Below are 16,000 nucleotides of genomic sequence, written 5' to 3' on the forward strand. Positions count from 1 at the left end.
GGTAACTGTGGATGGTTTGAACGGTTTAGCTGCCAGTATATATTTCATTCACAATTTAGGCTTTAATTTTCACCAGGCAAGTGAGGAGGAATGAGAAACATCTGCATCTGAGTAGTAACTGTCAGAGGACCTTAGATGCAACATTGAAATTAAATCTCACTCTCTGTATGGGGCTGGGAAACACGCTGTCTGTTGGGTAAAGTGAGGTAAAAAGAAGTGGAATGATTTCCTACAAATAGGCTCAGTGGCAAAAATTGAAAGAAGAACCCAAAAGACAAAGGATATTCCTCCTTCTCTTTTCTGACTTCTCAAATATACTTTCCAGGCATGAGAGAACCAATTCAGATCAAACGAGCTGGTCCAGACCATTGCCCAAAACCTAAATAGTTAAAGTCTGCATAGTGCTTTCAAGCTATAAAGTACACTGTAAGTGCTAAGTATTATTATTACTTTGAATCAAACAAAACCCAAACCTGTTTGAGAGGTTCAAAAATATTTGCTTAACTTTTATGTATTTATTTTACATTCTGGCTTGACTCTGCGCTTCCTGTTGTCTCCTGGGACTGAAAGTGCAGATACTCCAATGCCACAAGGTGGCTGTGCTAGCAGTATTTCTGAATTGGCTGGAGATGAGGGGCTGTGGAAATCTCACAGAAAAGCCTTCTGTGAGACTCTCTGCATGCCGCTTAATCCACCTGGAAAGTGGCAGGTGAGGCATTGGCTGCAGAAAGAGCCCCTGCTGAAGGGGGGCAGCCAGGATGGTATTGTACTTTCCCAGCAGGAGCTGAAATTTTGAAGGCAGATCTTTTCAGACTGGGGAGCTGATGCAAGGGCTTTCAACAGGGCCTAGATGACTTAGGGACATAGTTACCTTTGATTGCTTCTCTGCATTAAGGGTTTTAAGACTCTCACACAAGCTGTGATCAATGATTCCCAGCCAGCCAGCAAAAAAGATGTCGTGGAGAAAGGGTGGGAAGAGCCCCATTTGCACAAGACAACCTGTAATTAGTCAAATCCTCACAAACTCTATCTGTTTTCCTCATTTGACAGCTGTCTGCTGGGCTCACCTCTGAGGTTAGTGTGTTGTTTGAAGTTAGATTGAGTCTATTAACCTCTTAACTGCTTCTGGCCCTACCTGGCAGAGCTACACGGTGCACTAACTCCCGTGGAATGCCAGTAAAATGTTGGCAAGGGAACAGATGCTGTTGGGACCCAGCAGAGAAGTGGTTAGCCACATGGATGTTGTTCAGTGCAACAGTCTGAAAGCTCATATTGTGAGAAGCACTTCTCACCGTGTGTAAAGTCTGACACATATTTCAAAGGAAAGCTTTTAATTACAGTTGGCAGGTCTGCCCCCACGCTGAAAAGTGACTTAATTTTTGACCCCAGCAACAGAAGAGTCTGTAAATCAGGCTGCCATTGCAGTACTAACTCAAATAAAGAGCTGCAGCCTTGTTGCCTGCAGAGGACTCCTTATGTGGGCTGAATGTGACCTACCAAAATGACTGTTGAGCTACAGACTATAAGTAGCTTGAAATAAGTCATCTTATGCCTCAATTTCCTCATTTGTAGAATAGGAGGAACAGGAATGTCCCTCTTTATAGCATGGTGTAGGACCTAGTGGGGAGGCCCCTGTCCCAGCTATGATTAACAACAGTGTATTCAGACGATGGGGGCCACAGACACACCCTAACATTAAATCTAGGTCCAGATCTGCACTGGTCATTCTGCAGATCTGCACTGAGTTCAGAAGTGTTTCAGCTCCTGTTTTTAGTTCAGCCCAGTAATGTCACAGCCAGGATTACTCAAAAAGAGGGAAGTTCAGAGAAGAATAATTTGGTCCAGGATTTCATTGCTGTGGGACAAAGGACAACCCCTTTGCAACACTACAACCCTGCAGCTGAAGTTTGAGCTGTAGCACGCCTAGTCCTAATTGCTGTGCTGCTCAGAATAACGTGTACTCTATCCTTAGGCTCCAGCAAACTCAGTAAAAATTGGAGACTTCATGAATAGCGCCATGTCAATGAGAACTCAGGCCCTTTTTTTTTCAGACGTAAGGAGAAACCCAACTTTTGGCTGATTTCACTAAAATAATCTGAAATTGAGCCATTCTATCTCTCTCTCTCTCTCTCTCCCTCTATATATATATATATATATTTTTTTTTTTTTTTTTAAATTCAGTTAGGGGAAAAAGCCATAAAGAAATAACTTCTGAGAAAACTTCAAGTGTCAGCAAGCATTTTTTTAAGGTGTCTACCTCAGCAAGACAGAAATTTTAGAGATTTTAGTCAAGCCTATCCACAGACTGACAGCTTGCTAAATTAAGGTTATGGTGTGCAAGGGGGCTAGAAGCCCAGCCTGTCATGGAGCTTGCACCTTGTCTAAATCCAAGGAGATTTATACCTGTACTTGGTGTTTTGTGGAAAAACAGAGGTGAGGGCCAACGCTGTCACAGTTGTGGTACTTTAGGCAGTCCAGCTAGACAAGTGCTTCCCTGAGCTGCAGCCTGGTGTAGGGAAGCCTCCTGGAAGTGTGGGTGCTCCTGGCCAAGGAATGTGCTAGATTTGGAGTCCTCAGGGGCTGCTGCCTGCAGAGTTGTGACTGGTGCTGCATGGCCATGAGTGCTGATTTCCAAGGGCAGAGTACTAGAATACTGGATAATGTAGGGCTGGGGATAGTTTTAGTTTCTCCAGCCTTTTTTTTGTTGTCTTTTCCAAGCCTGTCTGCCGTCTCTTTTCAGAAATGAAGACACCAAGCAGTGTTGTCCATCTGTGCTCTGTCTTGAATTGTAATTCTCACACAGTGTGGTCCAGGCAGTGGACTCTTTCTCTCCCCCTCCCACATTAATTTTGCACCAGAGAAGGGAGGTAGCAGGATAAATACACAGGGACAGACCAGGCAAAAAAATAATAACTGAGTGACAAGAGAAGGAGAACTAAAATTCCTCCTAGTGGTCATCACAGAAAGCTGATGTGATTTTGTTATTATCTCAGGAAGGAAGTAGCTATGCACAGAGCAAGACAAACGGTCCAGCTGGAACACCTGGACACCACAGTCCCTTCCACCAATGGTCAGATGGCAAAGTGAGCTTTCAAGCAACTGCCAAGTAGTTTCCAAGCTGTTGTTCCTCCAAGACAAAAAACTGGCTTTGCAAGAAGCCAGTTGGATGATTTTGCACTCTGACTGTGGGGTGTGTGTCCTTCAGTGTGCTGCACTGTATGCACATATTCCTCAGGCACAAATTCCCATAAGTAACTCCCTGTCAGCATTCCACTTCAAATGATGAGTTTGCACCAGAGGCACCTTAATTCTCTGCTGTGCAGAGCAGGATGGGCAGCTGCACATGCCTGCAGCAGCACTTAGAGCAGGATGGATTACAGCAGGTTTCATTTTAAGGCTGGTGTGTTTCTTCTCTTTTGGCTTTTCCCAGAGCAGCCATGCCAGGAGGCAACTTCTGGTCCTGATGGATTTTAAAAGGTGCCAAGAAGGACCTAGGCAGATAGTGTGATTTGGCTGTTATAGGTAAAGAAATGCCTAAAACTACAGATAGATTTAAAATTAGAAGCCTGCACAGAATTTTGGGTATATAACATTAATTTGTTTTTCATGCATATGCAAAAAAAATTAATGTCATGGTTGAGGTGCCAGGAGAGAATGCTGAAGGTGGTGTATCATCATAGTCTCTGTAGGAGAGGTAGGTTTGTGTATCAGAGGTGCATCCTAATTTCTTTGCCCAGGGCAGTGGCACTCTGGGCTGCCAACAGGCATCACTGGGAGTGCTCTAGAGCTGAAACTTTGCTTTTTGTCCTTTTGTGTGGAGCCCTTCTCAAAGATTAGGTTCAATTTAATGGCCTCTCAGGAGAAACCAGATTCCTACCAATTGCTTGTGTGAGTACCATATGCAGGAGCTGGAGGACACCATCATAACATACTTGTGATAAATGCTATACAGTGACAGTACATGAGCAGAATGTGAACTTAATTTTCTTAATAAAAATCTGCAAGTCCACATGAGAAAGAAAAAATCTTTTCAGTTAGGAAAGTCCCACTCTGCATGGTGCAGTTTTATTACCACAATCACCCTTTCACTTAGTTTACAAATGTGCTAAAACCCAAATAAATTATCTAAACCATATCGAACCACTTATAATTTGCTGAACCTTTTGTGAAAAAGCTGACAACCAAAAAAAAAACCCTGTTGAAGCATTCCAATAAAAAATTCCACCAAAATAAGGAATTAAGATCATTGTGGACAGCGGCCCATTAAATCACTGCAGCAAGTATTGCTGTTGTGATGAACACCCTAGATAAGGTGTGAGTACTAAAAATAAGTCAGAGTTCCTCGAATAGCTGTACAGCATGTAAATGATGTAGGAGAGAGGCTACATTTATTAACTTGTTTATTATAACAAATCTGGTATGACTTCATGTTAAAATGTTGGCAGGGTGTAATTCTTCTCTAGTTGGATACACTGAAGTTTATATGAGAGGCTGAGATTTTTGGGTATGAGCTTTCATTATCCTGCAAGCAATTGTAGCTGTGCACTGACACCACTAGGATGATAGCAATGATTTAACACGATAGTAATAGCAATACAGTCAAAGCTCTGTCAGAATTTCCATTTTAAACTGTTTGTTTAGAAATAATATTTCAACCAGTTAAAACAGCCTCAAGAACAAACTTGGCATTTGCAGTCAGTCTGGATGCCTGGATGCAATTACTTTCTTCTATTAAAAAAATAGTATCTTGATTTTTTTTATTATTTTGAAAATAATTTTTTGTGTCATTGTTCTTGCTGCCATTGTCCAGATGAAAGAAGTTTAATCTTAAAAAAACATGGCTTTGCAACAACACTGTCCATAAAGAAAACAAATTACTTTTGGCATTAAAAACAGATGAGCAATTTAGGCCTGGATGAAGCTGATCCTGAGGCCCAGGGACCAATGGGAGCTTTGTTATCCACACCACAAGATGTGAGGGTGGCCCTGTGCTGTGGGAGATAGGAGATCTGAGCTCCTGGTGTGCACCCCAGTTTTATCCCATCCATGTGTCATTCCCAGGGGATGGAAAGGACTGGGAACTGCCCATGCTGGGAAAAGATTTTGTCTGCATATCAGTACTACACCCCTAAGCTCAACAAGCAGCAGGTTCGGGTATGGAAAGCATTCCTGTTGCTCTTCCTGGACCTATTGACAAAAAGATAATTCCAAATGTAGGATACAAGCTCGGAGATGGCCTGACTATGGGGTTCCAAACCACAGCATTATTCATAATGGGATAAATTCAAACTCTGAATTGGAATTTACTGAATTTTTTTGAAAACTTCAGACTTAGCCCAACCTTTCAAGGATATAGCTATGATACATTCCCATGCAGGAAAAAGAACAAAACCTTACATCAAAATGAAGCCAAGACTGAGAACATGAATCTTTATTCAAAGGATAAAAAGCCCAATGTGATCATACCTTAACTCAAGCATTGCAAACCCCAGTCAAGACTACACACACAGTAAATCCAAATGCATGAAGGAAAAAAAGAAGGGCAAAACCACCCAGGCAATATTAATCCTCTCTGAAATTAAGTCAGACTGCTATTTCAGAGTTTATGACCTTAAATGAGAATGAATTGATATTAAAAGCCTCATTGCTTTCTATATGCCTGGACTTCAGGGAAGAATTAAGGCTCTTCAGGTGACTTGAAAGTATTTACTGCCTCTGATGCATAACTTTAATTTTGATTTACCAGAGTTTAAAAAGTCAGCGCAGAGCTGATTGTAACAATTTTGTAAGAAAATGCACAAACTTTGAGCTCAGATGACTCATTTTTATGCTTGATTTGTGATTTAGCAGCAGCATATTAAAGTGGTGATATTTCTAAATGCAACTGGAATATTTTCTTTTCATAAGGCTGTTTAATATATAACAAAACACCATAGAAACAAGTGGGAAGCTTGTCTCATTGATTTTAATGGGAATTTGTTTCCCATGAAGAATTTGCTGGTTCAGTATTTTCCTAGTTGTGCAAAAACAATTTGCATGGAAAATAGATTTGACTTACTTGTGCTTTTGATGCTGCAGAAAGAGGGAAAAACATATTTGGGGATCCTTGTGGGGCTTCAAAGAGACAGCAGTTCTTTACTGTGATGCCTGCACCATTTGCAGAGTTGACAGCATTTGCAAAAGCAGGCAAGTGCCTCAGTTCCCATGGTGGGACAAACAGCAGGAGTCACGTTTTCAGGAGGAACTAACCCTGGCCCTTTCTTCCACAGCTGGTCAGCCCAGGGCTGCAGGCATATGTCTGGAAGGAATATGGGCATGGGTAGGGAGAGAACAAATGTGTTTCCATCCATCTCAGCCCCTGCTTGACCGTACACATTGAACATGCAGCCAGAAGAGTCCTGAGGAAATCAGAGGGACAATTCTCCTCTCTCATTTCAGACCACCCTGACACACACCTACTCCAACAGTGCTCTAAGACTTGGGATTTGGGTTGAAATATTGACACAAACCACTGAAAAATTCCAGGGCTTACAGATCAAATTTTCATGGGAAGAAAAAGAAGTTGCGTGTTATGACGACACTGCATAGGATTGTGTAACACTCTTTGGAATGAAACCTCCTCTCGGGCCTGAATAATGTGATTCCTGATGTGTTTGGTGAGAGTCACATCTTTCTGTGGACAGCTCTGGCAACAGCCACACTGCTGCCTCCTCTAACCAGTGTGTCAGGCCCCATCCTGCTGATATCTGTGGACTTATGGCTTCCGTCATCTCTCTTTCCCTTCCTGCCTCCCCAGACAGAGACACGACCTTGACTGAGTCCCACACCTACAGCACATCCATGGCTTTTCTGGGGCCAGCTGGCAGCAGTTTCTTCTTCAATCTGCATTCACTCATGCTTCAGCTGAGTAAGTACCCCAAACAAATCTCAGAGCCTGGTGGAAGCAGCCTTCCCTGGACACCAGGCTGTTTGGTCTCCTCAATGACATATTGGCATCATCCCTCAGCCTTGTGGGAGCTGAGCAGGAGCCCTGGGATTGTTCCTGCCCATTGCAGTCCCAAATGTGCCCATGCACACCCAGGACATCTGTGTGGTCCCCTCCTTCTGTTTTGAGGACAAATCCACCAAATGAAGCCATACTTCTGCCTGTGGAACTCCACTTCCCATCCACTGGCATGGCTGACAGCACTGCTCCCGGTTTCCATGGGGTTGTGGTTTTAAATAACTCTTCTTTTCATTGTAACTTCTTTTATAGCAAATGACACTGATGTGGGCAGGAGCAGAAGAGATGGGTAGAACTTCATAACCTTTGGACTTCCTTCAGATTTGCAAGTTGATGAAAATCCCGAGGGAGCTTTTCCAATATTGTTTTCATACTCTGTATAACTGGAAAAGTGAAATTCTTCTGAATGAGCAGGACAAGGAAAATACTTAGCTCTGATGATGCTGGGAAAATTCTGGGGTTATTTTTATCCACGGATATAATTTCTGGTTGGAAAAAAAAAATTTCCTCAAGTGTTCTGAATATGTGAATTTCTTATCTTCTGTTAGAAAACACAAGCACTGGCAGGAGAAAGCAGACTTTCTTCATTAGTGCCAGAATATTTAACATAGGTTCCTCAATATGGAAAAAAGTAGTCAGAAGAAAAACAAGGAAAGTCATTATCTGTTTTTTTCCCCTTTTAATAACCTTTTCAGTAGCACAATGCATTCAAAGCTAGGCACATTCCCCTCAGTGCAATATGGTCTCAAGACATGATTTAGATGGAAAATTTAAGTAAGATTAATGCAATTTATTATCCGCCAGGATATCCCTACAAACCACACTGCTTGGCTGAATTTTTGATTCTCAATCTAATATTTCAGATGAGATTTCCAGATGGGTGTCTTATTCCTCTATTAGTTTAGTGAGGGTGATATAGAGTTTGTAAAACAAGAGAGGTTAAGCTAGTTTTAACACTTGATTAATCATTTAAATTACTTTGTTACTGTTTGAATCCATTGACTTTTGTTTACCAAGCAACTCCCTGAAACCCAAAGCCAACAAAAACGGCAGGCAGCTTTCCAAGTTGTTAATTTATTCAATGAGTTCTTCAAAGGAGTTCTAAAAGGGGAAAAAAGGAGCAAATTTATAGTTGCATTGAAAGCGTAGAGCAATTCTTGTTCATTGCTTGCTAAAAATGTCCAGGATTTTATGACTCAGAAAAAAAAGCCAATATTCAAATATGCTGGCCAGCTCCTGGAGACATATATTTTTTTTTAAGCAAATCAAACAAGTGCTTAATAGAGCCTGACTGCATGTTCATGCAAATGCTGATTGAAATAAGATCAACTCTTGTGACAAGCCACACATTTCTCTGCTTTTTATGTGCAAATGTGACTTCATCTGAAGTAAGTTTCTGTTCCCCCGCAGGAAAATTCAGCGGGAGCAGGATCAGGCCAGTAGGAAGTCAAGAGCACAGGGACAAAGCTTTTTCAAAAGCAAGTATGAATGGGTGATTAAAAAGTCCCCTTCAGTTACACAATATACATGTGTACAGTTCGCAATTGTCCTCTGGGGAAAGGGAAAAAAAAATCCCAAGCCCTAAATCATGAAAAAAAGTCCAGAGTTCGATTCTGCATATTACAAAGTCCGGCTTTGGTAAATTGATTACAATTTCTTTACAGAGACCTATCAGGAGTAAACCACTAAGTCTTAGACATAAATCTGAATTCCAGAGTCTCCAGCTAACCCAGCTCATAAATGAATTCCTAAATGCTGACTGTGCCAGAAGACCCAGTGCTGCAAAACCACTTGGCAGAAGCCATTAGTTTCAATGAGATGAACTGCTCTATTTAGCTCTCATTCAAAACTTTACAGAAATGCCAGATTTCCATAAACACAGGTTTCCTTGAATTTCCAGGGCTTTGATTAACTGGTAGATGAGGGTGTCTTACAAATATAGATTTGTATGCAGAGTTCAGCTCAGAAAGCAAGAGAGACTGGAAACGGACTATAGGCTTTTCTTTCTTTCTGACTTTTTCTCTTCCTGAACTAACAGAAAGCAGGAAAAGTCCTTTAGAATATTTTGGAACTAAGGCTTTAATAATTAATAATTACTCTGTGGTTTAAGAATGTTGTAGATCATTTTCCTGCCATTTATATCATTGCGTGTTAAGCTTTTTATGACAGATTAATATCCTTCAGCTTTTACAGTATGGTTTTAAAGTACTGAAGCAATGAAAGATGAAAAACGAAAATCCTTATTTTTTCCTCTTAAAAGAAATCAGTTTGTGAAATCTATTAAAGGCAAAGGCTACCTCTTCTTCAAGAGACAACATTTTGATATTGCTTTTTTTGCTTCTTCCCTGTACATTTGTGACCCACCCATCAGTCTATTGTGTTGAAACCAATAATGATTTTTGATACATGTAAATTTATGTTTATGCAGGTTCAATAAGGAGCAGATTTTGTGGTTGGTTTTGTTATTTTTTTTTGTCGCATTCTGGGTTTGAGGCCAAGTTATGGACCAATGACTTTTATAGCCTCAATGTAGGAGCATTAAAGATTAGAAAATCAAGTTCCTCTTTCTCCCCCAGCTAATTTTTTCCCTCCACCATCAAATGTTCCTAAAAAACACATAATCTCTATAGTACTATGGTAATCATCATAAATCTATGAATAAATAGCATTATTAGCAAGAGTGCAAGAGCAGCACAGATAATAATATGCAGCTATGGTTTATTAACCTTAAACCCTCTTAAATCAGTCATGGAACCATAGCAGCCAAGAAAACTATTGTGGTCAAACGCCATGAGCTCCAGCTTGCTTTTAACACTAGGAATATTTCCCCTCTTCTCCAGTTTTTCTACAGCATCTCTGCTCCCTAGCAGAGTTTCTGTAATAAAAATTGTAGTTTATGTGCCTGTTTTTGGGTTAGGCTTTGGGAGTCTGATTCAGCATTTTAAATTTTTTTTTCCTCTTTTTTTTAGGAGAGCACTGGCTGTGTGGGTGCTGAGCCACGGAGGCTGTGTGTGGCCCTGCGGCTTGGCACCCACACAGCCCAGTCCTGCTACAGCTGGCAGAAACTGCTGGGATTTCAGAGCTGCAAAGCACTACGTTGGGCCTTTGGCATTACCCCACCCTTCCTGAGCACTGTCTTTGAATAAGCCCGTGTCCTTTGGCCATCCAGGGATAACGGGCTTTCCAGGGCATTCTGCTCCGCCGACGAATAAAAAAGGTTCCTGAAGCCTGTACGTGCAGAAATAAATGTGGTCTGGCTTTTCTTGGAGAATTCCCCTCGTTTGCCATTGGCTTTTCCTATGGGACTTGCTACCAAGAGGCCGAGTTTGGGTGCAGGTGATTGACAGGGATTGTTGTGTTGACAGAAGTGGATTCAGCCCATGAGGAGAATGCTGCCACCAGAGCAACCAAAGGAAGCACAGCAAAATCAGCAAAAAAACTGAAGGCAAAACTAAAGAGCATTAAATTAACCAAACTATGCAAAAGATGCAAAGAAGACCTGAAAGGAACTAGGAAAACAATGAATGATCCTGCTGAAAAATGAGAGCTGCAATGTGAGGATTTCAAGAACTTCAAAAATGAGCTGAGAAGTTTGATCTCAAACAGAATGGAAAAGTAATGTTTATAGAGCACTTAGAGTCATGACATGTATTGGGATACAAAATCCATGCCTCAAATATTCAGATTTCAGGTTGGGATAAACATAATATTGAGTATAAGCTTCAATTTGACTATTGAAACTACATGATCCTTTTTACCAAGGAATGACTGGTGAAATAAAAAAAAAAAACCCTAAACCCCAAACCCCAGAGATAATTTACTACTGTTGTATTATTTCTCCTTACAGAAAAATCTAACAGGAAGAAACCACTGAAACATAGTTTAGGTCTGAAGAACCATGTTTCTTGAGTATCTGTAAATCTATGAACATCCGGCTGCTTTGGCTGGTTTCTGTGAGCCCTAAAGCCCCAGCTTTGATGAAATGCCACACACAGATCACAGACCCTGCAGGAGAAACTTTGCCTTGGCATGGCACAGAGGCTGTCTGTCCATCTGAGACTTGGTGTCTGAGAGCCAGCCACAAACCTTGTCTTTCCTAAGAGAAATGGACTGATTTTTCTTCTTTTAAAAGAGCCAAAGCAAGTCCTGCTCCTGTAGCCAATGGTCTGGTGTGCGGAGCGCTCAGGCTGAGGGACCTCTAACAGTGCTTTCCTCACCTGGGTAAAACACAAACCTGTGCCTTCTATAAACCCTGGGAGCAACTTCAACAGAGATGCTGAGGTTTGTTGTAAGAGTAAGAGTGGGGGAGTTCAAGATTTAGGCTGATTAAGGGCTAAAGAGCAAAGGCACGTAAGGGAAATAGCTAATCCCTATTATGAGAAATTACTGCAGGTTTTCCAGTGCAAGCTTCCCTCATCCTGCAGTACTACAAGCAGGCTTGTTAGCATCATCCATTATTAGTAGCCAAATCACTCTCTGCATTTTGGAAGCATTGAGTATTGAGGGGGCCTTTGGAGGAGTTTTGAGAAAAGCTGTAAATTGTGCTCTTCACTGAGCAGAAACATGTGGGACGCCACCATCACAATATTTAGTACATCATTTATACCATCCACAGGTGGCATAGACACCACAGAATTTCCTTGGCAAAGATTTCGTGTCTTCCCAGGACTAGGAGGCTTGTGCAGATCAGAGGGAGTGGAGAATAAGAGAAAGGCAGAATTTGCCACATAGAACACCAAACAAGCCATTCATTCACTTTGTGTGTTAAACCTTGTGCCCTGCCAGCTGCAGTCTCTCCTAAAATTAGGGGCACCTGATATCTTACTCTTTTATGTTTGCAGAAAGATGCTGGTGACAATAGATTATTTTTATTGTGCAAGTGCAGCAAACCTGGTGGAGCCCCACAGATTATGGGGTATGCAGATAGGCAAGCATGTGCACATATGCACAGAGATGCAAATCCATTAGGGATTTGTTTGAGAGGGGAATCCACCTCACTCTTTTAGGAGAGGCATGGGGACTCACTCTAAGTAAAAAATGTTTCAGTAAAATTCACACAAAAATAAAAATTCATGCATTTATAACTGGTTCCTAATTTTAAAAAAGGGAAAAAAAAGAAAGAAAACCATAATTTTCAGTTTTCCTTGCACATTTGAGTACATGAGGAATTCTGCCAAGAATTTTTATTTCAGATAACGGATTCCAAAACCCCATTATCGGTGTGGAGGAATTAATACCCTCTGTTCGTGTTTTTGCCAAAACCAAATGTGGAAAATGCTCAAACCACACCTGTTTCAGTTCTACAGCACATACACTTCTGCTTGCCAGCTCCCTAGATGTTAAAATTAGTTAGGGGATTTCTGATACTATTTTTTTATTCTTTTCTATTTTGTTTTATTTTTCAAGGCAGTTACAGGACAACAGTAGCAAGGGTATGTGGTTAGCTCATAGGGATGTGAGAGGGAAAGCAGAAACACTTTAAAGCTCCAGCAGCAGTTGCAGAGAGGAAGATTTGGCTCTCATATTGAATGCTAGTTCGTGTGAGGGTGTTACGTCTGTGTTGTGGGCGTCAGCAGGGGAATATGAAGTTACTCTGCTGATCCAAGAGGGTTTGCTCAATTCTCATTTGAGGTATGGCTTGATAGGGCTCAGCACAGCACCTGAGGATGTCTGTGTTGTAAAGAAGGACAGAGAAGGAGAGGGTTTTTTTGAAAGAAATGCTCAGTGTAAGAGACAGCAAGGTTGATGACAAATGGTGGTGTCATGCAGATGTTTTAGGGAAACAAACACTTTTGGAAATGCAACAGCAATGTTAATTTCAGTGTCCTCCTGTCTCCTCAGGAATGCAAACTTGAATTTAAAAATTCCCCTGTTATTATACCCCCCAGGCTCCTGTATCAGTCAAGTGGATAATTACTCAATTAACACCTTAGACTTCTGCTCAATTGTCCACTATCCAGCCACTGGCCTTCCATGGTCTGACTGAAAAAGTGAAATCTCTCTGGTCAGCAGATTTGAACAAACTCTGTGCCACATTATCTAACAATCAGGACTTGTTTTGTCCTCCCCCTAAAATTTCTATAAAATGTGCACTGTCTATAAGCTTCTACTTTCTAGTTACTTTCTAGTTATCTGTAAATATTTTTGTCTCTGTTACACAGACTTCCTGGTTTAAACTTAGAATAAAATCTGGTTAAAGATGCGCTGAAATGCACAACATCAAGGAAAAATATTAACCAGTGAATTACACATCATCTATACTACATTAGCACAATTCATTACAAAATCAGCATTTCTACTACAAAAATGATGAGTGAAAACAACTTCAGAAAAAAATGAACAACTTTCCCAGGATTTTTTAAAAATTATTTTTAGAAAATTGCTGTCTTTAGTTTGCTAATTGCTGTCTTTAGTTTGCTACATAATGTCTGCTGGAAATACTCCACTCTCTTTACTTTTGTTTATACTCATATTGTTCTCAAAATTTTCACAATGGTACTGTGATTTATCCTCTCCTGTGGGAGGGACCTTTTGCTATTTTAAAATTAAAATGCAAGGTGCCTCATGCCCTCCTCCACAAAAAACCCCTTCTCATTTTGTTTGCATTGTAAGAAACAATAAATATAATTAAATGATCTCATTATTCACAGGTTATGCAAAACTCTTACACAGAAATTTCCTTCATGTCTTATGAAAGAAGCATATTAAACTGAGAAGTCTGCTAACTGTGAAACACTGAAGGAAAATTAGAGAGCATCAGTACAACAGTATTATAAAGGCAAGGAAGACATATTTTTGCAGAACGGTTTTCAAATTTGAATTTGACATCTGAATTCCAGAAATTCAGATCTAAAAATTACTCTAGGAACCAAACACAAACCAATTTGCGGTCTTTAATAGTTTTTCCTCAAACTAGCAGGTCTTTCCCTTTTTATTAATTTGAGAAACTGAATCCTACTGTCTCTTCAGTGTCTCCCCAAAATGGTTAATTTAAAAATATCCAACAGATAGTTTAATTCCCATTGTAGGCTAATGAGTTTGGGGCTGGGTGGGTGCTATTTTTTGCAGATATTTAATAGGCTGTATAAACACTTGGCTAGTTTTCTTTTTCCTGAAACACGAAGATTTCAGCAGGCAGCCACTTCTGACTAATCAAAAGAAGAGTTTAGAGCACCCCACTTCCCTGCCCATGCTCTTGATGGTGACTGTTTTTAGGGCCCTGATGTTTATTTGGCTCCTTACACCATTCAGTACCTCACATGCTCTATTATATTGTGTAATTTTTGAAAGCCTAAATGTCATGGAGTAGTAATCAAAAGCCTTAAAATGTCTCTTATATTTATGTAGTCATTTTTATCAAGCGAGTTATAATCTCACCAGAGGATGTAATCAGATCTGTCCAAGGAGACTGATGTTCATAAAACAATGTTGGCTAACATTATTTCTTTTCCAGGCTTTTACTTCTTCTTTGATTATATCTTGTGTCAGTTTTATTCCTGGTTCTGCAATTGGAAACCCACAATAACAGTGCTATAATGTTTCACAAATCTGCTCATGGTCAGCTCTCCTGTTGATTCAAACTGTGAGCGTTTAGCTTTTTTTTATATTATTTTTTTTTCCCAAGAATCCAGAAGTTATTTAAGTAATTCAGGAATCCTCTCAAAAACTGTGTGTAGAACCAAAGCAGGACACTATGTGCTGGCAAACACAGATGAGTTATGGCAACAAAACAACTTACCACCCACCCTCTGATGAGCTGCCTGTGCATTGTGACTGTGATGGGGCTATCCTGAGGTTAGAGTTACACCACATGAGTAGGATGAGTTTTCAGCTCAAGCATTCCAAGGTGGTTATAGTGCTTTGGCTGAGGAATGGCAACTTCTTTATGGTGTTGCCATGGCATTGTGCTAAATCCAAAACTAGTCACTTATAAAAATGGGGCACAGGCTCCTAAGTAATTTAGGTTCATTGAAATTGTATTCACCACTTCATTCAGTGATCCAAACACACACACATGCAAATACCCTTTTTTCCATTGACAGTCAGTGAGGCTGCGTAGCAGAAAGCTCTGGTAGCTCTGCTACTGAACAGATATATCCGTGATCCAGTAGAGCACACTCTACGCTGGCTGTACAACCAGATGGTTTCCAAAGCTCTTCTGCATGTGCCCCAAGTTTATCAGAACATCACAGTTGTACCTTTTTAAAATCCTGTTTCCCTTCTTTCCTGGCTATTTATGCAAACAGCATTTTGAAAAACACACATAGACACTATTCTTTCCTGGCAAAATTGTTGGAGTTTTTTGTGGTTTTTATATTCTATTGGTTCAGGAATGCTTTTGCACTTAACACCTCCGCAAACTTTTTTTGTGACACAATATCTCATCTGGTAGGTCCATTTTGAGATGGCTGGCTGGCGTGCCAAATACAAGCTCCAAACCCTATCTTCCCCAGGTGCTAAATTACCTTTCCTGATAGTCTGAGAAAAATCTGGGGGGGTATTTGGTTTAGGCTTGAATGGTACATTCAGATCCCAGCCATTCCCTCTTCCGGACACCCAATAGCCCTGAGAATATTCCAAACTGATAATGTCAGTCTTGAGCGAGATGTGGTCTGAGAAAGCACTTTTCCCTGCATTTTTCTTGAGCATAGATCAAATGTGGATGTTGTGGGGAAAAAATAAAGAGCAGAGGTCTGTATGGATAGTCAAGACTGTGGATGTGCTCAGACCGCAGCTGCCCACAGCGTGTCACCTGCTAGAATGGCACAACACATCTTTGAGCATTCATTTGAGCTGCCTGTGCTCTGGCACTTCATATACAACTTGTTATGACTTCCAAAGGGCACCTCACAGCCTGAATTGCAGTCCAGAGGCCATCCAGGAATGCCACCAGCAAAGCATGAACTTAGCCAGGACAGTTTTAGCTGGCAGCCTCCTGGTGAAGGGGGCCCAGCTTTCTGCCCTTGTACCATCCCTGCTCTCTGCCTCGGTCCATGT

The sequence above is a fragment of the Zosterops lateralis genome (assembly GCF_965231275.1).
Source record: "Zosterops lateralis genome assembly, chromosome: 3".
NCBI classification, from domain to species: domain Eukaryota; kingdom Metazoa; phylum Chordata; class Aves; order Passeriformes; family Zosteropidae; genus Zosterops; species Zosterops lateralis.